Raw genomic sequence first — 27,237 nt, forward strand, 5'->3', positions numbered from 1 at the left:
GTTTTGGGACATTTTGCCAAAGTGTGTCGCAGAAGGAAATTTGGTGGGGGTGACGCAAGTGTTAAATGTGTGAGGGAATGTGACAGCGGTTCATCGGAGGAGTCTGATTCTAATTTATGCATTCTTAATGTTGATGATAAGGTACAGAATGTTAAAAACAACATGAGTAGACCCTTATGCCATGTTACGATTGCTGGCATTGATATTTCGGTTGTTGCGGATTCTGGTTCTCCCTACACTATTCTGAATGAGGAGATTTGGCAACAATATTTTGAACCCTTTTTAGGTAATTGCTTTGAAAAAACTGACATTTCTCCAAAAACATTCACGGGTGAACCTATTAGAATGGTGGGTTACAGAAATTTGCTAATTGAATTTAAACGCAAACAAGCGTACTGCAAGGTGTATGTAGCGGTTTCTGGGCCGTCCGTACTGGGTTGGAAGGACCAAGGAATGTTGGGTATTATTTTGAACCCCAGTAGTAGTACACCTGTGTCTATTGTACAACATACCGAAGATTTATCAGGAAATATTGCAAAAAAATTCCCCAATGTCTTTTCTGGCCAAATTGGAAAACTAATGGGTTTCCAACATAAAATACAAATGAAAGCTAATTCCACACCTTGTATTCACAAAGTCAGAAACATACCTGTTTCTGTGAGGGACCAAGTAGAAGAAGAACTTAAAAAACTTCAGTCAGACGGCATTATCGAACCCGTGGAATCCGCAGAATGGGTCGCACCTTTAGTTGTAGTTAAAAAAAAAAATGGCAATTTGAGACTCTGTGTGGATCTCAGAGATCTTAACAAGAATATTTTAATTGATCAATTTCCTTTGCCAAAAATAAACGAAATGTTAACTCGCACTAAAGGTATTAGATGGTTTTCTAGTATTGATCTTAAAGCTGCTTACCATCAGGTGCCTTTACATGCTGATAGTAGAAGTTTAACAACTTTTGTGACACCTGTTGGTTGTTACAGATTTAAAAGAGTACCTTTTGGGTTGGCTTCTGCAGCAGCTATGTTTCAGAGGTTAATGCACAAGGTATTATCGGACATAAAGGATGTACTGATTTTTCAGGACGACATTTTGATAATGGGGAAGGACAGAAATGAACATGATCGTAATTTAGATATTGTTTTGCATAGACTGAGCACACACGGTTTGACAGCAGAAATTGAAAAATGTAGATTTGCATTTAACAAAATTGATTATTTAGGTCATGAAATTTCAGATGCTGGTATTAAACCCAAATTGGAATTAGTTAATGCTGTCAAAAATGCCCCAAGACCTCAATCTAAAGATGATTTGCGAGCTTTCTTAGGATTGGCTGAATTTTACGCCAAATTCGTCCACAATTTCTCAGAAAAAACATATATTCTGCGTCAACTTCTTAAAACTAATGTTAAGTTTGTGTGGAGTGAGGCATGTGAGGAAGCATGTGAGGTAATAAAGAATGATGTGGCTTATGCTCCACCACTTCATGGTTTTGACCCCATGTTGCAAAGTGTGGTCACAACGGATGCCAGTTCTAAAGGCATAGGTGCAACGTTATCCCACATCGATGAAAAGGGAGTTGAATGGACCATAGCTTTTGCCTCGCGTTCGATTACACCGACTGAGGAAAGGTATTCTGTACACTTGCATGTGTTTGGGGTTTGGAACATTTCAGACAGTTCATTTGGGGTTTTCATGTGTTGTTAAGATGTGACCACAAACCGCTCACTAAAGTGTTGACAACAAAAGGGTTAATTTCAGCGTCACCACGTATAGCTCGTTTGTCGGTTAGACTTTTAGATTTCAATTACAGTGTACAATATGTTCCGGGAGTCAAAAATGTGGTGGCAGATTTTTTAAGCAGGATGCCTTTACCTGTTGTGTGTGATGAAGATACGGATATTGAACAGTTTACAGTAGCCAATGTGTTAACTGATTGTCCAGGTATTACCAAAGAGGATTGGGAACAAGCTCAAGCTCAAGATAACATCTTTGGTGTGGTTAGCAGATATATCAAGAATGGATGGCCTAATAAACATTTGTTAGATCATAGTATGCGTGTGTTTTGGGAACTGAGACATGAACTTTCTCTGGAAGGTGGTCTAATTTTTAGGAATGGCAGGGTTATTCCCCCAACATCTATAAGAAATAGGATTATTGATATATGTCACGAAGGTCATCTTGGAATTGGTAAAACCAAATACAAAATTAAGTGTACTTATTGGTGGCCAGGTTTGGACTCAGACATTGAAAGGAAAGTTAGAGACTGCTATGCATGTAATTCATCTGACAAGACTCAGGTAACATTAAAACCACCTCTCCATCCTATTCCGTGTCCAGATGGACCTTGGGAAAGGATAGGCATAGATATTGCAGGGCCAATAATGTACAATGATAAACAAAAGTATTTTTTAGTTTTGGTTGATCATTTTTCTAAATGGCCAGAGATTGAGATTGTTAATAGGGCTGATGTGGATTCAGTTGTACACTTCCTGGACAAGGTGTTTCTGAAAGAGGGTTTACCTAAGTGTATAGTAAGCGACAATGGACCTCAATTTATGTCTCGCATTTTCAAAGATTTTGTACAGGGGAAAGGTATTGTACATAATACTACGGCTTTATATCATCCGGCAGGAAACGGTGCTGTGGAGAGATTCAATCGGGTAAGGGCGTCATCCAAATGGCAAATTACAACAATTTGGATTGGAGATGTGAATTAATGCGGAATTTATGGTCATACAGAACGACACCTTGTGTTTCTACAGGGTATTCTCCCTTTGTGTTGATGAGAGGGAGAATTCCCACAGGGAAAGATAATGTGGGTTGGAGTTTTGGGGATAAAAAGGCTGATTGGACACTTAAACAAGTTAAACACAACATTAAAAGTTCCCAAGTGCATAGTAAGATGTATTATGACGCGAAACACAAATGCAAAGAACAAGCCATAAAAGTTGGTGACGTGGTTAGAGTTAAGAAACCAGGTTTCATAAAAAAAGGTAATAATCGATTTTCAGATCCCCTTAAAGTAAATAGAATTTTTTGTAATTCTGCATTATTAAGTGATGGTAAGGTTTGGCACATGTCTTCATTGTCCATGTGTAGGAATGTTAATTCTGGGTTGGTTGGGAAGGAAGGAAAAGTTATCAGCCCAGAACGCAAGGTATGCAAATTTGACTGGTTAGATGATTGGAAGTATACGCCTTCCTATGATTCTGATTATAACTCTAATGTACAGTCTAACGTACCTACTGTCAACAATCATTTTGATGTGCCTGCAAGGAAAACAAGCAGGTGTGGTCGTTTAGTCAGGACACCAAGCAAATTTCAGGATTATGTTTGTTTTGCATAATGCTACGAATGTGAATGTATTATTCTTTGAGGGTAAAATTGTTTTCGTTTTCGGAATTGTTTTTTATTTTTTCCTCGTTGTATTTTCTGTTTGTTAGGGGGAAGATGTGTTGCGATGCTCGCGCACAGTGCTTCGCGCACAGTGTGTTTACACTGGGCACGAGCATCGCTAGGCAACGGGAGTTGGACGGAGGTTGAGGAAAGACAGTTGGGAAGACGACGCGCTTCGGATTTCCTGTATCGGGGTCGCATTTAACGTTAAAATAAAAGCTTGTAAATCACATGAATTTCGTAACGTGATTCATCTCAACACAGTTTGGATTCCCTGCAGCCGCCAGGACCCTCTGAGGAGGAGCGAGAGACGAGCACTGGAAAGGCAGCGGAGCCGAGGGCTGCGGTTCCTGGTTGGTGTAAGGCGGGGATTAGGGTTAAAGAGTGAAGTTGGGCCCTCGGGCCCTGGCTGCCAGGTGAGACACAAAGGTGTGTCCTGCTAAAGGGCACCCCGATAAAACCCAGAAACAGAGCTCGCGCAGGCGAGTCACATACGTGATGATATCATATCCGGCCTCCACTTATCTCAGTTGTCAGGATGGCCGAGCGGTCTAAGGTGCCAGACTCAAGAGCTGTCTCTTCCCCTCAGTTGGGTGTTCTGGTCTCCGATTGGAGGCGTGGGTTCAAATCCCACTTCTGACACAACATTGTTTTTGCTCACTTAAACTCTCCATATTTACACACAGGTCATGGGAGTGCGGCGCAGCAGCGGAGTTAGAGGACGGGGAGCAGCGACCCCCTACAAGTGTCAACATGAAGAGAGCTCTCGTCCCCGCCCGTGTGCAGACATAAAGAGCTCTCGTCCCCGCCCGTGTGCAGACATAAATAACGAAATTGTAAAGTGAAGTCCCGAAAGGGCGCTGTTAATTTTTATAAAACCACTGTTGGAGGTGCGAACCCGAAGATAAAAAAACAGTACAGCACAAAAAAATGTATCAGCGCCCAATGTGGGGCTCAAACCCACGACCCTGAGATTAAGAGTCTCATGCTCTACCGACTGAGCTAGCCGGGCCACACAACACAGACCTTGCGGTCCTTTTTGTGACTCCTCTGAAGAAACACACGTGTGCCGATTCCACTGTGTCTTTTAAAGCTCCCGCTTCCAGTGCTGCAGCTCCCTCTGTCTCTACCTCTCGCTCTGCCTCAGTCTCATCACACCCCCCTGCCTGCCTCTGGATGGACCAAGCTGACACTCCACACTCACTGCTAGGAAGCCGCCTCTCCGCTCCCCGTTCGCCCTCTCCCTTCACTTCAATGGAAATATTCCAAAGCAGACGCTCTCCGCCTCCAGCCCCTGGCACCCCTGGCAGCTCTGCACCTCTGCAGGAGGCTCAAGGACGCGTGTCTGTCCAGCAGCTAGAGAATGGGGCTTTTCTGCATCTCATTTATACTTCCTTTTTTCGCTGGATTCAAGGACATGACAAACACACACTCCCACAGAGAGACTGTGAAGGACAGACTGAGCCCGCAGCGCCTCACAGCCGGCCTACAGTGAGCTACAGCAGCTGAACACAGTCAACGTACAACTCAATAGCACAGCTACAGGGCGCTTGTGAGGCCCTGGCAGGGACTGTCTCAGAAGGCCACACTGGCGCAGTGCAAACAGCTGCACCAAAGCTGCGCAGAAGCATCACAGGAACAGACTGGCACAGTGCAGACAGCTACACCACTGTAATCAAGAAGCACCTCAGGTACAGGCTGGTGCAGAACAGACTGGTGCAATGCAAAGCCCTGTACCCTGGAGGGGTGGAAGGATCACAGGTGCAGACTGGCACAGGACAGGCTCGTGCAATGCAGAGAGCTACAGCACTGATGTGAAGTGTCAAGATACAGACTGACACAGGGCAGACTGGTGCAATGCAGAGAGCTACAGCACTGATGTGAAGTATCACAGGAATGGCTGGAGCATAGTAGACTGCTGCCATGCAGAGCTGCAGCACTGATGTGAAGCATCACATGTACAGACTGGCACAAGGCAGACTGGCACAATGCAAAGACCTACAGCACTGATATGAAGCATCACAGCTACAGACTGGCACATGACAGATTGGCACAATGTAGGCAGCTGCAATATGGTGTTTAATAAGCCTCACAGGTGCAGACTGGCATAGGGCATAGCTACAGCACTGATGTGAAGTATGAACGTCGGGACTGGCACAAGGTAGACTGGCACTGTGCAAAGATCTGAAGCATGGAGCTGTAGAAGGATCACAGGTGCAGACTGGCATAGGGCTGACTGACACAAAGTAGAGACCTAAAGGACAGATGGGACCTATCACAAGCACAGACTGGCATAGGGCACGCTGGCATAATGCAGAAAGTTACAGCACAATTCATATATGATGATTTTATATGTATTATTGAGATAGCCATCCATGTTTTTTCTTAATAGTCAATAGCAGATTATTAGCACTGTTTCCTTTCATTAACAGGATCGGATAACAAGGGCGCATGAGTACTAGGAGAGACGATACCGGCATGGAACGTGCACCAGGGTTCGGTTGGTGGCTTCAATTTGTTTTCTTCGTTGGAGTTGGAAGATTTCAATTCTTAGAGTGCAGGTTATTTTGTTTGGTTATTGCAAAGAAAGATGAAGGACTAAGGAGGCAGAGATATTTATATGGAGAGCAGGCCTGGGATTGGGCATGTTATGGACTACTGGGAATGTTGGGATATGTAGTTTTTAACATTGATTGGCTGCTGTGACAATCCGCGCCTCCGTGTCCTTAATAGAATTGAAAATTCGTGACGCAATAGCTAGAATTTTTGGGGATTAAAGTACAGGTTTCTGGATGTGTTTAGAGGAGGCAGGGCTAAACCCGGCTTTGAGGCACCTTTCGTGAGTGGAAAGCGCTGTGGAATATGATGGGAGAGATTGTGAGGCAAACTGCAGGAGTTGTGTTTTCAAAGCCTGAGTAGTATTGGTGAAAAGCAGGAAGTCTGTAAAAAAAATTGGAATAAACCTTAAACAAAAAAATACTAATTGCTTAACTGGGGGCTCGAACCCGTGACCCTGATATTAAAAGGATCGTGCACTACCAAGTGAGATAACCCTGCTCCTTTAGCTAGGCTTGGGCAATATATCTCTTTTCTGTGATGCACCAGGGAGTGTTGTCAGTAGAAGTCATTTCTTTTTAAGACCTCTGACTTCAGTCATGATCCTCTCCCTTTCTCTACCTCTTGCTCTGCTCCAGTCTCATGGACCACTTTCCCTAGACCTGCCTCTAGCTACAAACATGCATCTCTCTCTCTCAGCCTGTCTCAGGGTATATGCATGTATCTGTCTCTTTGGACCTGCCTCTGGGTACATACATTTGTCTGTCCAAACTTTCCTCTGTGCACATATATGCATCTGACTCTCTGGATAGGACTCTGGTTACATATATGCACCTGTCTCCGCTTACAGTCGCCTGCCTGTCTATGTCTCTTTACTTCAATGGAAATACTCTAAAGCAGCCCACCCCCTGCGCACGTCCCTACCTACTTTGCCGTTCTCAAATGCCACTTTATTAGTGGAATTTTTTCTATTCTAAGCAGGCCTCCCCCCACACTTTACTACTGGCTTGTGGCCCTCCCTGAGCATATTAGCCTGCTTTGAAGTTTGTCAGCTTTACTTCCCACTTTATTTGAAGTTCCTATTGGCAGTTTCCTCTGCCCCTTTCAAATTCCCACTTTTCTGACCTGACACTCTACAGCAGTGCTTCCCAACCTTTTGACTTGTGTGAACCCCCACTTTATCACTACTGGAACCTGGGGACCCCCAATGAACCATTATTGGAATCTGGGGACCCCCCACTGAGTCATTACTGAAAGCTGGGGACCTAATCTGTTACTATTATTTGATTTTCTAAGTAATCACGGCCCCCAGAGGAGGCTTTGCGGACTCCTAGGGGTCCCCGGACCACAGGTTGGGAACCACTGCTCTACAGCATGGATGGTTATGAAGGAGAATCTGGGAAAGTTACCTTTTATGATGACTCCGTGGGGTCATTTGAGCGAGACCTTGTCTATGCCCTCGATGCTGGTGTTCGGCACACAGTCAATGTGGCCTTAGATAAAGCTACCCAGACGATTAAGCATCTCTTAATGGGTTTCACTGATCAGCAGGGCTGGGTCCCACATTGCAGCAGCCAGGAAGAGCTGCCGTTTTCGCAAGACCCTTCCGGCTCAAGTTCTGTTGCAAACCCTCACCAAGCTGATTTGAACAAATTGTAGAATCCTTGACTAGGGCAAACTGTTTCTCATCCTCATAGTCTCTTCATCTAAGAGCTGAGAGTAAGGAGGATTCAGATTCCTCGTCTTCCTCTAACAATCCGGATAAGGACACTGATTCTCCTCCCTGTAAATGAAAAGCCAAATCACGGCACACTCAAGTGGCTTCTCAGCCTCTGAAAGTACTCACTTTCGAACCCGAAGATACTGTCCGCCCTAGATCTTACTCCTGGGCTCCGCCTTCGGAGGTAGCCGAATACGTTCAAGCACACATTCAGCATTGTTTCGACAAAGATGTCAGGTCTCGGCTGAGATCTGAATGTCCTAGACATGATTTTCCCTCAAAGGTTACTGAGACTACGGAGATAGATCCCACCCTGGTAACCTATCTTAAGAATTTCTCCAAAGACCTTAAAAAGGGCATTGATCGTGCCTGGTGAGGCTGTCAGGACAAACTCCTGGATGTCTCAGGCCCTCCTACTAAGATCTTGGAGCTGGGTTTTTAGGCTAAGGCATCAGGTATCCCTGTTAACCCTGAAGTTCTGGTTGGTTGGGCCCAGAGAGCCTTGTGCTTTCTGGAAAACCCAAAGTGAGCTATCTCTAGTGAGTGGCGGCGCTCCATTTTTAATCAAGATGGATCCCAAACTGACAGATTTGGCCTCGTCTGAATCAGGTCCTTTGGCTGAGGGACTGCTTTTTGGCTCTCCTTTTCTCAAGGAACTTTCGGGGTGCCACAGCGCACAGTTTGGGAATCACTGCTGTCCACGCTCCAGCACCATTTCCAGGGAAGTGTTAATAAACTGAAAACATTTTTTTTACAAATAAAGAACAGGGCGATAGTATTTATAGTGACTGTGTTTCACAAACTTGAGAAAGTTGGCTCAACAGAAGAATTAAAGTGACTGCTTCACAGCAGGTGGGAGGCACTGTAATCCAGAACTGGACCTTAACACCAAGGACCCTGGGTAGAACAAAGAGGCGTTATGAAGTTGATTCCACAAAAATCATTCATTAAAAACTTTTTGTTTTTGTGTTCTAAAAAAAAAGTGCCAAGGAAAACAATTCTATAATTTATTACTTTACACCAGGCTCACTCTGAAACATTCTTAACCTAAACTTTATACAACCACAGAACCCATTTGTTAAAAATGTGTATTTGTATTAATGTTCAAACAGACCAAAACTCCATAATAAAACATTAAATATAAGGTGCACAATGCTCTGTGGATACTGAGCAGATACTGGAACACAGTATGTAATGTCATCTTATTTTGTGTGCATCTTGTGAACCAGTGAAGTAAGGAGAACACTTGGTAAATAAGTAGCCTCTCAAAATATAACTTCGTATGCAGCCTCATAAATATAGGTTCAATCAATGTAGAATTAACATCGGGTCTCATAATGGCACAAAATGCCATCCGTACCTGTAATACCTTCGTAGACTGGGAAACAGCTGATTGGTTCATGCATCGAAAGAAATCTGGCATATAGGGTAACAACTGAAGCTATTCGTCTCTGTTCTTTGTTTTATTTCTAATAAAAGATCTGGAATTAAAAAATGTATGCACATATACTTATCTGTGTGAAAACAGTGTGCTGCAAATGGGTGTGTCACTTGTTCACATGGGCAAAGTTTGACTCCAGGCTCATGTTCAGGGGTGGGTTCCACTCGCCGGAGGAATGTCGGGCTTTTTTCACTTTTAAAAGCAAGAGAAGCCAGCTTTGAGCTACCGTGCCAGGTAGATCGCCTGGCTGACCATGGACGTCACTGGATGACCCCTGCTGAAAGGGGAAAGTCCACGCTGCAGCAAGCGCCCACTTCTCTTAGAGGCCAACTCAGCAGGAAGATGCTGTGGGGTAGCCTGCAATCCGGCCCATGTGCGGCTGGTGATTTCTGCCAGGGTATTTGGTGTTTATCTTCTGCTGCGGCTGGGAGCGGTAGCTCTCAGAGAAGGTGGTCCGTGCCTGTTGAGAGCGGTGATATATTTTTTCTAAGCACTTGCATGGTTGACTTTAGCGGAATGGAAGATTGCATGCTTAAATGCATCCTGCTCTCCGGTGTGTCGCTAAGAGGCAGCAAGTGCAGCACCTAGAAGGCGCCAGACGTAGCGCCCCCGGCCTGCACTCCAGAGGCCGGGGTAATTGATAATGGACCCTGCTGAGCAAGTGCGAGGACAGCGGCCCTGGGTGGCTGTGGGGGCGCAGCAGGGTGCCGTGGCGCGCAGTTTGGGTTCCCTGCAGCCGGCACGAGCCTCTGAGGAGGAGCGAGAGACGAGCACTGGAAAGGCAGCGGAGCCGAGGGCTGCGGTTCCTGGTTGGTGTAAAGCGGGGATTAGGGTTAAAGAGTGTGAAGTTGGGCCCTCGGGCCCTGGCTGCCAGGTGAGACACGAAGGTGTGTCCTGCTAAAGGGCACCCCGATAAAACCCAGAAACACAGCTCGCGGAGGCGTGTCACATGCGTGATGATATCATATCCGGCCACCACCTATCTCAGTTGTCAGGATGGCCGAGCGGTCTAAGGCGCCAGACTCAAGAGCTGTCTCTTCCCCTCAGCTAGGTGTTCTGGTCTCCGATTGGAGGCGTGGGTTCAAATCCCACTTCTGACACAACATTGTTTTTGCTCACTTAAACTCTCCATATTTACACACAGGTCATGGGAGTGCGGCGCAGCAGCGGAGTTAGAGGACGGGGAGCAGCGACCCCCTACAAGTGTCAACATGAAGAGAGCTCTCGTCCCCGCCCGTGTGCAGACATAAAGAGCTCTCGTCCCCGCCCGTGTGCAGACATAAATAACGAAATTGTAAAGTGAAGTCCCGAAAGGGCGCTGTTAATTTTTATAAAACCACTGTTGGAGGTGCGAACCCGAAGATAAAAAAACAGTACAGCACAAAAAAAATGTATCAGCGCCCAACGTGGGGCTCGAACCCACGACCCTGAGATTAAGAGTCTCATGCTCTACCGACTGAGCTAGCCGGGCCACATAACACAAACCTTGCGGTCCTTTGTGTGACTCCTCTGAAGAAACACACGTGTGCCGATTCTACTGTGTATTTTAAAGCTCCCGCTTCCAGTGCTGCAGCTCCCTCTGTCTCTACCTCTCGCTCTGCCTCAGTCTCATCACAGCCCCCTGCCTGCCTCTGGATGGACCAAGCTGACACTCCACACTCAGCTAGGAAGCCGCCTCTCCGCTCCCCGTTCGCCCTCTCCCTTCACTTCAATGGAAATATTCCAAAGCAGACGCTCTACGCCTCCAGCCCCTGGCAGCTCTGCACCTCTGCAGGAGGCTCAAGGACGCGTGTCTGTCCAGCAGCTAGAGAATGGGGCTTTTCTGCATCTCATTTATACTTCCTTTTTTCGCTGGATTCAAGGACATGACAAACACACACTCCCACAGAGAGACTGTGAAGGACAGACTGAGCCCGCAGCGCCTCACAGCCGGCCTACAGTGAGCTACAGCAGCTGAACACAGTCAACGTACAACTCAATAGCACAGCTACAGGGCGCTTGTGAGGCCCTGGCAGGGACTGTCTCAGAAGGCCACACTGGCGCAGTGCAAACAGCTGCACCAAAGCTGCGCAAGAGCATCACAGGAACAGACTGGCACAGTGCAGACAGCTACACCACTGTAATCAAGAAGCACCTCAGGTACAGGCTGGTGCAGAACAGACTGGTGCAATGCAAAGCCCTGTACCCTGGAGGGGTGGAAGGATCACAGGTGCAGACTGGCACAGGACAGGCTCGTGCAATGCAGAGAGCTACAGCACTGATGTGAAGTGTCAAGATACAGACTGACACAGGGCAGACTGGTGCAATGCAGAGAGCTACAGCACTGATGTGAAGTATCACAGGAATGGCTGGAGCATAGTAGACTGCTGCCATGCAGAGCTGCAGCACTGATGTGAAGCATCACATGTACAGACTGGCACAAGGCAGACTGGCACAATGCAAAGACCTACAGCACTGATATGAAGCATCACAGCTACAGACTGGCACATGACAGATTGGCACAATGTAGGCAGCTGCAATATGGTGTTTAATAAGCCTCACAGGTGCAGACTGGCATAGGGCATAGCTACAGCACTGATGTGAAGTATGAACGTCGGGACTGGCACAAGGTAGACTGGCACTGTGCAAAGATCTGAAGCATGGAGCTGTAGAAGGATCACAGGTGCAGACTGGCATAGGGCTGACTGACACAAAGTAGAGACCTAAAGGACAGATGGGACCTATCACAAGCACAGACTGGCATAGGGCACGCTGGCATAATGCAGAAAGTTACAGCACAATTCATATATGATGATTTTATATGTATTATTGAGATAGCCATCCATGTTTTTTCTTAATAGTCAATAGCAGATTATTAGCACTGTTTCCTTTCATTAACAGGATCGGATAACAAGGGCGCATGAGTACTAGGAGAGACGATACCGGCATGGAACGTGCACCAGGGTTCGGTTGGTGGCTTCAATTTGTTTTCTTCGTTGGAGTTGGAAGATTTCAATTCTTAGAGTGCAGGTTATTTTGTTTGGTTATTGCAAAGAAAGATGAAGGACTAAGGAGGCAGAGATATTTATATGGAGAGCAGGCCTGGGATTGGGCATGTTATGGACTACTGGGAATGTTGGGATATGTAGTTTTTAACATTGATTGGCTGCTGTGACAATCCGCGCCTCCGTGTCCTTAATAGAATTGAAAATTCGTGACGCAATAGCTAGAATTTTTGGGGATTAAAGTACAGGTTTCTGGATGTGTTTAGAGGAGGCAGGGCTAAACCCGGCTTTGAGGCACCTTTCGTGAGTGGAAAGCGCTGTGGAATATGATGGGAGAGATTGTGAGGCAAACTGCAGGAGTTGTGTTTTCAAAGCCTGAGTAGTATTGGTGAAAAGCAGGAAGTCTGTAAAAAAAATTGGAATAAACCTTAAACAAAAAAATACTAATTGCTTAACTGGGGGCTCGAACCCGTGACCCTGATATTAAAAGGCTCGTGCACTACCAAGTGAGATAACCCTGCTCCTTTAGCTAGGCTTGGGCAATATATCTCTTTTCTGTGATGCACCAGGGAGTGTTGTCAGTAGAAGTCATTTCTTTTTAAGACCTCTGACTTCAGTCATGATCCTCTCCCTTTCTCTACCTCTTGCTCTGCTCCAGTCTCATGGACCACTTTCCCTAGACCTGCCTCTAGCTACAAACATGCATCTCTCTCTCTCAGCCTGTCTCGGGGTATATGCATGTATCTGTCTCTTTGGACCTGCCTCTGGGTACATACATTTGTCTGTCCAAACTTTCCTCTGTGCACATATATGCATCTGACTCTCTGGATAGGACTCTGGTTACATATATGCACCTGTCTCCGCTTACAGTCGCCTGCCTGTCTATGTCTCTTTACTTCAATGGAAATACTCTAAAGCAGCCCACCCCCTGCGCACGTCCCTACCTACTTTGCCGTTCTCAAATGCCACTTTATTAGTGGAATTTTTTCTATTCTAAGCAGGCCTCCCCCCACACTTTACTACTGGCTTGTGGCCCTCCCTGAGCATATTAGCCTGCTTTGAAGTTTGTCAGCTTTACTTCCCACTTTATTTGAAGTTCCTATTGGCAGTTTCCTCTGCCCCTTTCAAATTCCCACTTTTCTGACCTGACACTCTACAGCAGTGCTTCCCAACCTTTTGACTTGTGTGAACCCCCACTTTATCACTACTGGAACCTGGGGACCCCCAATGAACCATTATTGGAATCTGGGGACCCCCCACTGAGTCATTACTGAAAGCTGGGGACCTAATCTGTTACTATTATTTGATTTTCTAAGTAATCACGGCCCCCAGAGGAGGCTTTGCGGACTCCTAGGGGTCCCCGGACCACAGGTTGGGAACCACTGCTCTACAGCATGGATGGTTATGAAGGAGAATCTGGGAAAGTTACCTTTTATGATGACTCCGTGGGGTCATTTGAGCGAGACCTTGTCTATGCCCTCGATGCTGGTGTTCGGCACACAGTCAATGTGGCCTTAGATAAAGCTACCCAGACGATTAAGCATCTCTTAATGGGTTTCACTGATCAGCAGGGCTGGGTCCCACATTGCAGCAGCCAGGAAGAGCTGCCGTTTTCGCAAGACCCTTCCGGCTCAAGTTCTGTTGCAAACCCTCACCAAGCTGATTTGAACAAATTGTAGAATCCTTGACTAGGGCAAACTGTTTCTCATCCTCATAGTCTCTTCATCTAAGAGCTGAGAGTAAGGAGGATTCAGATTCCTCGTCTTCCTCTAACAATCCGGATAAGGACACTGATTCTCCTCCCTGTAAATGAAAAGCCAAATCACGGCACACTCAAGTGGCTTCTCAGCCTCTGAAAGTACTCACTTTCGAACCCGAAGATACTGTCCGCCCTAGATCTTACTCCTGGGCTCCGCCTTCGGAGGTAGCCGAATACGTTCAAGCACACATTCAGCATTGTTTCGACAAAGATGTCAGGTCTCGGCTGAGATCTGAATGTCCTAGACATGATTTTCCCTCAAAGGTTACTGAGACTACGGAGATAGATCCCACCCTGGTAACCTATCTTAAGAATTTCTCCAAAGACCTTAAAAAGGGCATTGATCGTGCCTGGTGAGGCTGTCAGGACAAACTCCTGGATGTCTCAGGCCCTCCTACTAAGATCTTGGAGCTGGGTTTTTAGGCTAAGGCATCAGGTATCCCTGTTAACCCTGAAGTTCTGGTTGGTTGGGCCCAGAGAGCCTTGTGCTTTCTGGAAAACCCAAAGTGAGCTATCTCTAGTGAGTGGCGGCGCTCCATTTTTAATCAAGATGGATCCCAAACTGACAGATTTGGCCTCGTCTGAATCAGGTCCTTTGGCTGAGGGACTGCTTTTTGGCTCTCCTTTTCTCAAGGAACTTTCGGGGTGCCACAGCGCACAGTTTGGGAATCACTGCTGTCCACGCTCCAGCACCATTTCCAGGGAAGTGTTAATAAACTGAAAACATTTTTTTTACAAATAAAGAACAGGGCGGTAGTATTTATAGTGACTGTGTTTCACAAACTTGAGAAAGTTGGCTCAACAGAAGAATTAAAGTGACTGCTTCACAGCAGGTGGGAGGCACTGTAATCCAGAACTGGACCTTAACACCAAGGACCCTGGGTAGAACAAAGAGGCGTTATGAAGTTGATTCCACAAAAATCATTCATTAAAAACTTTTTGTTTTTGTGTTCTAAAAAAAAAGTGCCAAGGAAAACAATTCTATAATTTATTACTTTACACCAGGCTCACTCTGAAACATTCTTAACCTAAACTTTATACAACCACAGAACCCATTTGTTAAAAATGTGTATTTGTATTAATGTTCAAACAGACCAAAACTCCATAATAAAACATTAAATATAAGGTGCACAATGCTCTGTGGATACTGAGCAGATACTAGAACACAGTATGTAATGTCATCTTATTTTGTGTGCATCTTGTGAACCAGTGAAGTAAGGAGAACACTTGGTAAATAAGTAGCCTCTCAAAATATACCTTCGTATGCAGTCTCATAAATATAGGTCCAATCAATGTAGAATTAACATCGGGTCTCATAATGGCACAAAATGCCATCCGTACCTGTAATACCTTCGTAGACTGGGAAACAGCTGATTGGTTCATGCATCGAAAGAAATCTGGCATGTAGGGTAACAACTGAAGCTATTCGTCTCTGTTCTTTGTTTTATTTCTAATAAAAGATCTGGAATTAAAAAATGTATGCACATATACTTATCTGTGTGAAAACAGTGTGCTGCAAATGGGTGTGTCACTTGTTCACATGGGCAAAGTTTGACTCCAGGCTCATGTTCAGGGGTGGGTTCCACTCGCCGGAGGAATGTCGGGCTTTTTTCACTTTTAAAAGCAAGAGAAGCCAGCTTTGAGCTACCGTGCCAGGTAGATCGCCTGGCTGACCATGGACCTCCCTGGATGGCCCCTGCTGAAAGGGGAAAGTCCACGCTGCAGCAAGCGCCCACTTCTCTTAGAGGCCAACTCGGCAGGAAGATGCTGTGGGGTAGCCTGCTATCCGGCCCATGTGCGGCTGGCGATTTCTGCCAGGGTATTTGGTGTTTATCTTCTGCTGCGGCTGGGAGCGGTAGCTCTCAGAGAAGGTGGTCCGTGCCTGTTGAGAGCGGTGATATATTTTTTCTAAGCACTTGCATGGTTGACTTTAGCGGAATGGAAGATTGCATGCTTAAATGCATCCTGCTCTCCGGTGTGTCGCTAAGAGGCAGCAAGTGCAGCACCTAGAAGGCGCCAGACGTAGCGCCCCCGGCCTGCACTCCAGAGGCCGGGGTAATTGATAATGGACCCTGCTGAGCAAGTGCGAGGACAGCGGCTCTGGGTGGCTGTGGGGGCGCAGCAGGGTGCCGTGGCGCGCAGTTTGGGTTCCCTGCAGCCGGCACGAGCCTCTGAGGAGGAGCGAGAGACGAGCACTGGAAAGGCAGCGGAGCCGAGGGCTGCGGTTCCTGGTTGGTGTAAAGCGGGGATTAGAGTTAAAGAGTGTGAGGTTGGGCCCTCGGGCCCTGGCTGCCAGGTGAGACACGAAGGTGTGTCCTGCTAAAGGGCACCCCGATAAAACCCAGAAACAGAGCTCGCGGAGGCGTGTCACATGCGTGATGATATCATATCCGGCCCCCTCTTTCTCAGTTGTCAGGATGGCCGAGCGGTCTAAGGCGCCAGACTCAAGAGCTGTCTCTTCCCCTCAGCTGGGTGTTCTGGTCTCCGATTGGAGGCGTGGGTTCAAATCCCACTTCTGACACAACATTGTTTTTGCTCACTTAAACTCTCCATATTTACACACAGGTCATGGGAGTGCGGCGCAGCAGCGGAGTTAGAGGACGGGGAGCAGCGACCCCCTACAAGTGTGAACATGAAGAGAGCTCTCGTCCCCGCCCGTGTGCAGACATAAAGAGCTCTCGTCCCCGCCCGTGTGCAGACATAAATAACGAAATTGTAAAGTGAAGTCCCGAAAGGGCGCTGTTAATTTTTATAAAACCACTGTTGGAGGTGCGAACCCGAAGATAAAAAACAGTACAGCACAAAAAAATGTATCAGCGCCCAACGTGGGGCTCAAACCCACGACCCTGAGATTAAGAGTCTCATGCTATACCGACTGAGCTAGCCGGGCTACATAACACAGACCTTGCGGTCCTTTGTGTGACTCCTCTGAAGAAACACACGTGTGCCGATTCTACTGTGTATTTTAAAGCTCCCGCTTCCAGTGCTGCAGCTCCCTCTGTCTCTACCTCTCGCTCTGCCTCAGTCTCATCACACCCCCCTGCCTGCCTCTGGATGGACCAAGCTGACACTCCACACTCACTGCTAGGAAGCCGCCTCTCCGCTCCCCGTTCGCCCTCTCCCTTCACTTCAATGGAAATATTCCAAAGCAGACGCTCTACGCCTCCAGCCCCTTGCACCCCTGGCAGCTCTGCACCTCTGCAGGAGGCTCAAGGACGCGTGTCTGTCCAGCAGCTAGAGAATGGGGCTTTTCTGCATCTCATTTATACTTCCTTTTTTCGCTGGATTCAAGGACATGACAAACACACACTCCCACAGAGAGACTGTGAAGGACAGACTGAGCCCGCAGCGCCTCACAGCCGGCCTACAGTGAGCTACAGCAGCTGAACACAGTCAACGTACAACTCAATAGCACAGCTACAGGGCGCTTGTGAGGCCCTGGCAGGGACTGTCTCAGAAGGCCACACTGGCGCAGTGCAAACAGCTGCACCAAAGCTGCGCAGAAGCATCACAGGAACAGACTGGCACAGTGCAGACAGCTACACCACTGTAATCAAGAAGCACCTCAGGTACAGGCTGGTGCAGAACAGACTGGTGCAATGCAAAGCCCTGTACCCTGGAGGTGTGGAAGGATCACAGGTGCAGACTGGCACAGGACAGGCTCGTGCAATGCAGAGAGCTACAGCACTGATGTGAAGTGTCAAGATACAGACTGACACAGGGCAGACTGGTGCAATGCAGAGAGCTACAGCACTGATGTGAAGTATCACAGGAATGGCTGGAGCATAGTAGACTGCTGCCATGCAGAGCTACAGCACTGATGTGAAGCATCACATGTACAGACTGGCACAAGGCAGACTGGCACAATGCAAAGACCTACAGCACTGATATGAAGCATCACAGCTACAGACTGGCACATGACCGATTGGCACAATGTAGGCAGCTGCAATATGGTGTTTAATAAGCCTCACAGGTGCAGACTGGCATAGGGCATAGCTACAGCACTGATGTGAAGTATGAACGTCGGGACTGGCACAAGGTAGACTGGCACTGTGCAAAGATCTGAAGCATGGAGCTGTAGAAGGATCACAGGTGCAGACTGGCATAGGGCTGACTGACACAAAGTAGAGACCTAAAGGACAGATGGGACCTATCACAAGCACAGACTGGCATAGGGCACGCTGGCATAATGCAGAAAGTTACAGCACAATTCATATATGATGATTTTATATGTATTATTGAGATAGCCATCCATGTTTTTTCTTAATAGTCAATAGCAGATTATTAGCACTGTTTCCTTTCATTAACAGGATCGGATAACAAGGGCGCATGAGTACTAGGAGAGACGATACCGGCATGGAACGTGCACCAGGGTTCGGTTGGTGGCTTCAATTTGTTTTCTTCGTTGGAGTTGGAAGATTTCAATTCTTAGAGTGCAGGTTATTTTGTTTGGTTATTGCAAAGAAAGATGAAGGACTAAGGAGGCAGAGATATTTATATGGAGAGCAGGCCTGGGATTGGGCATGTTATGGACTACTGGGAATGTTGGGATATGTAGTTTTTAACATTGATTGGCTGCTGTGACAATCCGCGCCTCCGTGTCCTTAATAGAATTGAAAATTCGTGACGCAATAGCTAGAATTTTTGGGGATTAAAGTACAGGTTTCTGGATGTGTTTAGAGGAGGCAGGGCTAAACCCGGCTTTGAGGCACCTTTCGTGAGTGGAAAGCGCTGTGGAATATGATGGGAGAGATTGTGAGGCAAACTGCAGGAGTTGTGTTTTCAAAGCCTGAGTAGTATTGGTGAAAAGCAGGAAGTCTGTAAAAAAAATTGGAATAAACCTTAAACAAAAAAATACTAATTGCTTAACTGGGGGCTCGAACCCGTGACCCTGATATTAAAAGGCTCGTGCACTACCAAGTGAGATAACCCTGCTCCTTTAGCTAGGCTTGGGCAATATATCTCTTTTCTGTGATGCACCAGGGAGTGTTGTCAGTAGAAGTCATTTCTTTTTAAGACCTCTGACTTCAGTCATGATCCTCTCCCTTTCTCTACCTCTTGCTCTGCTCCAGTCTCATGGACCACTTTCCCTAGACCTGCCTCTAGCTACAAACATGCATCTCTCTCTCTCAGCCTGTCTCGGGGTATATGCATGTATCTGTCTCTTTGGACCTGCCTCTGGGTACATACATTTGTCTGTCCAAACTTTCCTCTGTGCACATATATGCATCTGACTCTCTGGATAGGACTCTGGTTACATATATGCACCTGTCTCCGCTTACAGTCGCCTGCCTGTCTATGTCTCTTTACTTCAATGGAAATACTCTAAAGCAGCCCACCCCCTGCGCACGTCCCTACCTACTTTGCCGTTCTCAAATGCCACTTTATTAGTGGAATTTTTTCTATTCTAAGCAGGCCTCCCCCCACACTTTACTACTGGCTTGTGGCCCTCCCTGAGCATATTAGCCTGCTTTGAAGTTTGTCAGCTTTACTTCCCACTTTATTTGAAGTTCCTATTGGCAGTTTCCTCTGCCCCTTTCAAATTCCCACTTTTCTGACCTGACACTCTACAGCAGTGCTTCCCAACCTTTTGACTTGTGTGAACCCCCACTTTATCACTACTGGAACCTGGGGACCCCCAATGAACCATTATTGGAATCTGGGGACCCCCCACTGAGTCATTACTGAAAGCTGGGGACCTAATCTGTTACTATTATTTGATTTTCTAAGTAATCACGGCCCCCAGAGGAGGCTTTGCGGACTCCTAGGGGTCCCCGGACCACAGGTTGGGAACCACTGCTCTACAGCATGGATGGTTATGAAGGAGAATCTGGGAAAGTTACCTTTTATGATGACTCCGTGGGGTCATTTGAGCGAGACCTTGTCTATGCCCTCGATGCTGGTGTTCGGCACACAGTCAATGTGGCCTTAGATAAAGCTACCCAGACGATTAAGCATCTCTTAATGGGTTTCACTGATCAGCAGGGCTGGGTCCCACATTGCAGCAGCCAGGAAGAGCTGCCGTTTTCGCAAGACCCTTCCGGCTCAAGTTCTGTTGCAAACCCTCACCAAGCTGATTTGAACAAATTGTAGAATCCTTGACTAGGGCAAACTGTTTCTCATCCTCATAGTCTCTTCATCTAAGAGCTGAGAGTAAGGAGGATTCAGATTCCTCGTCTTCCTCTAACAATCCGGATAAGGACACTGATTCTCCTCCCTGTAAATGAAAAGCCAAATCACGGCACACTCAAGTGGCTTCTCAGCCTCTGAAAGTACTCACTTTCGAACCCGAAGATACTGTCCGCCCTAGATCTTACTCCTGGGCTCCGCCTTCGGAGGTAGCCGAATACGTTCAAGCACACATTCAGCATTGTTTCGACAAAGATGTCAGGTCTCGGCTGAGATCTGAATGTCCTAGACATGATTTTCCCTCAAAGGTTACTGAGACTACGGAGATAGATCCCACCCTGGTAACCTATCTTAAGAATTTCTCCAAAGACCTTAAAAAGGGCATTGATCGTGCCTGGTGAGGCTGTCAGGACAAACTCCTGGATGTCTCAGGCCCTCCTACTAAGATCTTGGAGCTGGGTTTTTAGGCTAAGGCATCAGGTATCCCTGTTAACCCTGAAGTTCTGGTTGGTTGGGCCCAGAGAGCCTTGTGCTTTCTGGAAAACCCAAAGTGAGCTATCTCTAGTGAGTGGCGGTGCTCCATTTTTAATCAAGATGGATCCCAAACTGACAGATTTGGCCTCGTCTGAATCAGGTCCTTTGGCTGAGGGACTGCTTTTTGGCTCTCCTTTTCTCAAGGAACTTTCAGGGTGCCACAGCGCACAGTTTGGGAATCACTGCTGTCCACGCTCCAGCACCATTTCCAGGGAAGTGTTAATAAACTGAAAACATTTTTTTACAAATGGAGAACAGGGCGGTAGTATTTATAGTGACTGTGTTTCACAAACTTGAGAAAGTTGGCTCAACAGAAGAATTAAAGTGACTGCTTCACAGCAGGTGGGAGGCACTGTAATCCAGAACTGGACCTTAACACCAAGGACCCTGGGTAGAACAAAGAGGCGTTATGAAGTTGATTCCACAAAAATCATTCATTAAAAACTTTTTGTTTTTGTGTTCTAAAAAAAAAGTGCCAAGGAAAACAATTCTATAATTTATTACTTTACACCAGGCTCACTCTGAAACATTCTTAACCTAAACTTTATACAACCACAGAACCCATTTGTTAAAAATGTGTATTTGTATTAATGTTCAAACAGACCAAAACTCCATAATAAAACATTAAATATAAGGTGCACAATGCTCTGTGGATACTGAGCAGATACTGGAACACAGTATGTAATGTCATCTTATTTTGTGTGCATCTTGTGAACCAGTGAAGTAAGGAGAACACTTGGTAAATAAGTAGCCTCTCAAAATATAACTTCGTATGCAGCCTCATAAATATAGGTTCAATCAATGTAGAATTAACATCGGGTCTCATAATGGCACAAAATGCCATCCGTACCTGTAATACCTTCGTAGACTGGGAAACAGCTGATTGGTTCATGCATCGAAAGAAATCTGGCATGTAGGGTAACAACTGAAGCTATTCGTCTCTGTTCTTTGTTTTATTTCTAATAAAAGATCTGGAATTAAAAAATGTATGCACGTATACTTATCTGTGTGAAAACAGTGTGCTGCAAATGGGTGTGTCACTTGTTCACATGGGCAAAGTTTGACTCCAGGCTCATGTTCAGGGGTGGGTTCCACTCGCCGGAGGAATGTCGGGCTTTTTTCACTTTTAAAAGCAAGAGAAGCCAGCTTTGAGCTACCGTGCCAGGTAGATCGCCTGGCTGACCATGGACCTCACTGGATGACCCCTGCTGAAAGGGGAAAGTCCACGCTGCAGCAAGCGCCCACTTCTCTTAGAGGCCAACTCGGCAGGAAGATGCTGTGGGGTAGCCTGCTATCCGGCCCATGTGCGGCTGGCGATTTCTGCCAGGGTATTTGGTGTTTATCTTCTGCTGCGGCTGGGAGCGGTAGCTCTCAGAGAAGGTGGTCCGTGCCTGTTGAGAGCGGTGATATATTTTTTCTAAGCACTTGCATGGTTGACTTTAGCGGAATGGAAGATTGCATGCTTAAATGCATCCTGCTCTCCGGTGTGTCGCTAAGAGGCAGCAAGTGCAGCACCTAGAAGGCGCCAGACGTAGCGCCCCCGGCCTGCACTCCAGAGGCCGGGGTAATTGATAATGGACCCTGCTGAGCAAGTGCGAGGACAGCGGCCCTGGGTGGCTGTGGGGGCGCAGCAGGGTGCCGTGGCGCGCAGTTTGGGTTCCCTGCAGCCGGCACGAGCCTCTGAGGAGGAGCGAGAGACGAGCACTGGAAAGGCAGCGGAGCCGAGGGCTGCGGTTCCTGTTTGGTGTAAAGCGGGGATTAGGGTTAAAGAGTGTGAAGTTGGGCCCTCGGGCCCTGGCTGCCAGGTGAGACACGAAGGTGTGTCCTGCTAAAGGGCACCCCGATAAAACCCAGAAACAGAGCTCGCGGAGGCGTATCACATACGGGATGATATCATATCCGGCCCCCACCTATCTCAGTTGTCAGGATGGCCGAGCGGTCTAAGGCGCCAGACTCAAGAGCTGTCTCTTCCCCTCAGCTGGGTGTTCTGGTCTCCGATTGGAGGCGTGGGTTCAAATCCCACTTCTGACACAACATTGTTTTTGCTCACTTAAACTCTCCATATTTACACACAGGTCATGGGAGTGCGGCGCAGCAGCGGAGTTAGAGGACGGGGAGCAGCGACCCCCTACAAGTGTGAACATGAAGAGAGCTCTCGTCCCCGCCCGTGTGCAGACATAAAGAGCTCTCGTCCCCGCCCGTGTGCAGACATAAATAACGAAATTGTAAAGTGAAGTCCCGAAAGGGCGCTGTTAATTTTTATAAAACCACTGTTGGAGGTGCGAACCCGAAGATAAAAAACAGTACAGCACAAAAAAATGTATCAGCGCCCAAATGGGGCTCGAACCCACGACCCTGAGATTAAGAGTCTCATGCTCTACCAACTGAGCTAGCCGGGCCACATAACACAAACCTTGCGGTCCTTTTTGTGACCCCTCTGCAGAAACACACGTGTGCCGATTCCACTGTGTATTTTAAAGCTCCCGCTTCCAGTGCTGCAGCTCCCTCTGTCTCTACCTCTCGCTCTGCCTCAGTCTCATCACACCCCCCTGCCTGCCTCTGGATGGACCAAGCTGACACTCCACACTCACTGCTAGGAAGCCGCCTCTCCGCTCCCCGTTCGCCCTCTCCCTTCACTTCAATGGAAATATTCCAAAGCAGACGCTCTCCGCCTCCAGCCCCTTGCACCCCTGGCAGCTCTGCACCTCTGCAGGAGGCTCAAGGACGCGTGTCTGTCCAGCAGCTAGAGAATGGGGCTTTTCTGCATCTCATTTATACTTCCTTTTTTCGCTGGATTCAAGGACATGACAAACACACACTCCCACAGAGAGACTGTGAAGGACAGACTGAGCCCGCAGCGCCTCACAGCCGGCCTACAGTGAGCTACAGCAGCTGAACACAGTCAACGTACAACTCAATAGCACAGCTACAGGGCGCTTGTGAGGCCCTGGCAGGGACTGTCTCAGAAGGCCACACTGGCGCAGTGCAAACAGCTGCACCAAAGCTGCGCAGAAGCATCACAGGAACAGACTGGCACAGTGCAGACAGCTACACCACTGTAATCAAGAAGCACCTCAGGTACAGGCTGGTGCAGAACAGACTGGTGCAATGCAAAGCCCTGTACCCTGGAGGTGTGGAAGGATCACAGGTGCAGACTGGCACAGGACAGGCTCGTGCAATGCAGAGAGCTACAGCACTGATGTGAAGTGTCAAGATACAGACTGACACAGGGCAGACTGGTGCAATGCAGAGAGCTACAGCACTGATGTGAAGTATCACAGGAATGGCTGGAGCATAGTAGACTGCTGCCATGCAGAGCTACAGCACTGATGTGAAGCATCACATGTACAGACTGGCACAAGGCAGACTGGCACAATGCAAAGACCTACAGCACTGATATGAAGCATCACAGCTACAGACTGGCACATGACAGATTGGCACAATGTAGGCAGCTGCAATATGGTGTTTAATAAGCCTCACAGGTGCAGACTGGCATAGGGCATAGCTACAGCACTGATGTGAAGTATGAACGTCGGGACTGGCACAAGGTAGACTGGCACTGTGCAAAGATTTGAAGCATGGAGCTGTAGAAGGATCACAGGTGCAGACTGGCATAGGGCTGACTGACACAAAGTAGAGACCTAAAGGACAGATGGGACCTATCACAAGCACAGACTGGCATAGGGCACGCTGGCATAATGCAGAAAGTTACAGCACAATTCATATATGATGATTTTATATGTATTATTGAGATAGCCATCCATGTTTTTTCTTAATAGTCAATAGCAGATTATTAGCACTGTTTCCTTTCATTAACAGGATCGGATAACAAGGGCGCATGAGTACTAGGAGAGACGATACCGGCATGGAACGTGCACCAGGGTTCGGTTGGTGGCTTCAATTTGTTTTCTTCGTTGGAGTTGGAAGATTTCAATTCTTAGAGTGCAGGTTATTTTGTTTGGTTATTGCAAAGAAAGATGAAGGACTAAGGAGGCAGAGATATTTATATGGAGAGCAGGCCTGGGATTGGGCATGTTATGGACTACTGGGAATGTTGGGATATGTAGTTTTTAACATTGATTGGCTGCTGTGACAATCCGCGCCTCTGTGTCCTTAATAGAATTGAAAATTCGTGACGCAATAGCTAGAATTTATGGGGATTAAAGTACAGGTTTCTGGATGTGTTTAGAGGAGGCAGGGCTAAACCCGGCTTTGAGGCACCTTTCGTGAGTGGAAAGCGCTGTGGAATATGATGGGAGAGATTGTGAGGCAAACTGCAGGAGTTGTGTTTTCAAAGCCTGAGTAGTATTGGTGAAAAGCAGGAAGTCTGTAAAAAAAATTGGAATAAACCTTAAACAAAAAAATACTAATTGCTTAACTGGGGGCTCGAACCCGTGACCCTGATATTAAAAGGCTCGTGCACTACCAAGTGAGATAACCCTGCTCCTTTAGTTAGGCTTGGGCAATATATCTCTTTTCTGTGATGCACTAGGGAGTGCTGTCAGTAGAAGTCATTTCTTTTTAAGACCTCTGACTTCAGTCATGATCCTCTCCCTTTCTCTACCTCTTGCTCTGCTCCAGTCTCATGGACCACTTTCCCTAGACCTGCCTCTAGCTACAAACATGCATCTCTCTCTCTCAGCCTGTCTCAGGGTATATACATGTATCTGTCTCTTTGGACCTGTCTCTGGGTACATACATTTGTCTGTCCAAACTTTCCTCTGTGCACATATATGCATCTGACTCTCTGGATAGGACTCTGGTTACATATATGCACCTGTCTCCGCTTACAGTCGCCTGCCTGTCTATGTCTCTTTACTTCAATGGAAATACTCTAAAGCAGCCCACCCCCTGCACACGTCCCTACCTACCTTGCCGTTCTCGAATGCCACTTTATTAGTGGAATTTTTTCTATTCTAAGCAGGCCTCCCCCCACACTTTACTACTGGCTTGTGGCCCTCCCTGAGCATATTAGCCTGCTTTGAAGTTTGTCAGCTTTACTTCCCACTTTATTTGAAGTTCCTATTGGCAGTTTCCTCTGCCCCTTTCAAATTCCCACTTTTCTGACCTGACACTCTACAGCAGTGCTTCCCAACCTTTTGACTTGTGTGAACCCCCACTTTATCACTACTGGAACCTGGGGACCCCCAATGAACCATTATTGGAATCTGGGGACCCCCCACTGAGTCATTACTGAAAGCTGGGGACCTAATCTGTTACTATTATTTGATTTTCTAAGTAATCACGGCCCCCAGAGGAGGCTTTGCGGACTCCTAGGGGTCCCCGGACCACAGGTTGGGAACCACTGCTCTACAGCATGGATGGTTATGAAGGAGAATCTGGGGAAGTTACCTTTTATTATGACTCCGTGGGGTCATTTGAGCGAGACCTTGTCTATGCCCTCGATGCTGGTGTTCGGCACACAGTCAATGTGGCCTTAGATAAAGCTACCCAGACGATTAAGCATCTCTTATTGGGTTTCACTGATCAGCAGGGCTGGGTCCCACATTGCAGCAGCCAGGAAGAGCTGCCGTTTTCGCAAGACCCTTCCGGCTCAAGTTCTGTTGCAAACCCTCACCAAGCTGATTTGAACAAATTGTAGAATCCTTGACTAGGGCGAACTGTTTCTCATCCTCATAGTCTCTTCATCTAAGAGCTGAGAGTAAGGAGGATTCAGATTCCTCGTCTTCCTCTAACAATCCGGATAAGGACACTGATTCTCCTCCCTGTAAATGAAAAGCCAAATCACGGCACACTCAAGTGGCTTCTCAGCCTCTGAAAGTACTCACTTTCGAACCCGAAGATACTGTCCACCCTAGATCTTACTCCTGGGCTCCGCCTTCGGAGGTAGCCGAATACGTTCAAGCACACATTCGGCATTGTTTCGACAAAGATGTCAGGTCTCGGCTGAGATCTGAATGTCCTAGACATGATTTTCCCTCAAAGGTTACTGAGACTACGGAGATAGATCCCACCCTGGTAACCTATCTTAAGAATTTCTCCAAAGACCTTAAAAAGGGCATTGATCGTGCCTGGTGAGGCTGTCAGGACAAACTCCTGGATGTCTCAGGCCCTCCTACTAAGATCTTGGAGCTGGGTTTTTAGGCTAAGGCATCAGGTATCCCTGTTAACCCTGAAGTTCTGGTTGGTTGGGCCCAGAGAGCCTTGTGCTTTCTGGAAAACCCAAAGTGAGCTATCTCTAGTGAGTGGCGGCGCTCCATTTTTAATCAAGATGGATCCCAAACTGACAGATTTGGCCTCGTCTGAATCAGGTCCTTTGGCTGAGGGACTGCTTTTTGGCTCTCCTTTTCTCAAGGAACTTTCAGGGTGCCACAGCGCACAGTTTGGGAATCACTGCTGTCCACGCTCCAGCACCATTTCCAGGGAAGTGTTAATAAACTGAAAACATTTTTTTACAAATGGAGAACAGGGCGGTAGTATTTATAGTGACTGTGTTTCACAAACTTGAGAAAGTTGGCTCAACAGAATAATTAAAGTGACTGCTTCACAGCAGGTGGGAGGCACTGTAATCCAGAACTGGACCTTAACACCAAGGACCCTGGGTAGAACAAAGAGGCGTTATGAAGTTGATTCCACAAAAATCATTCATTAAAAACTTTTTGTTTTTGTGTTCTAAAAAAAAAGTGCCAAGGAAAACAATTCTATAATTTATTACTTTACACCAGGCTCACTCTGAAACATTCTTAACCTAAACTTT

At 47.1% G+C, this 27,237-nt stretch overlaps 4 non-coding genes across 4 annotated transcripts; 3 read left to right on the forward strand and 1 right to left on the reverse strand.

Annotated features, from left to right (window-relative positions):
* Positions 1 to 10,103: 10,103 nt before the first annotated feature.
* On the forward strand, positions 10,104 to 10,213 carry TRNAL-CAA (transfer RNA leucine (anticodon CAA)). The gene is made up of 2 exons: positions 10,104 to 10,141; positions 10,168 to 10,213. It is a non-coding gene; the product is annotated as a tRNA-Leu (tRNA).
* Positions 10,214 to 10,511: 298 nt separating this feature from the next.
* Positions 10,512 to 10,584, reverse strand: TRNAK-CUU (transfer RNA lysine (anticodon CUU)). Its single transcript has one exon. It is a non-coding gene; the product is annotated as a tRNA-Lys (tRNA).
* Positions 10,585 to 16,267: 5,683 nt separating this feature from the next.
* Positions 16,268 to 16,377, forward strand: TRNAL-CAA (transfer RNA leucine (anticodon CAA)). Its single transcript has 2 exons — positions 16,268 to 16,305; positions 16,332 to 16,377. It is a non-coding gene; the product is annotated as a tRNA-Leu (tRNA).
* Positions 16,378 to 22,440: 6,063 nt separating this feature from the next.
* Positions 22,441 to 22,550, forward strand: TRNAL-CAA (transfer RNA leucine (anticodon CAA)). Its single transcript has 2 exons — positions 22,441 to 22,478; positions 22,505 to 22,550. It is a non-coding gene; the product is annotated as a tRNA-Leu (tRNA).
* The last annotated feature ends 4,687 nt before the right edge of the window (positions 22,551 to 27,237 follow it).

This window comes from Pleurodeles waltl, chromosome 6 (assembly GCF_031143425.1).
Source record: "Pleurodeles waltl isolate 20211129_DDA chromosome 6, aPleWal1.hap1.20221129, whole genome shotgun sequence".
NCBI lineage: Eukaryota > Metazoa > Chordata > Amphibia > Caudata > Salamandridae > Pleurodeles > Pleurodeles waltl.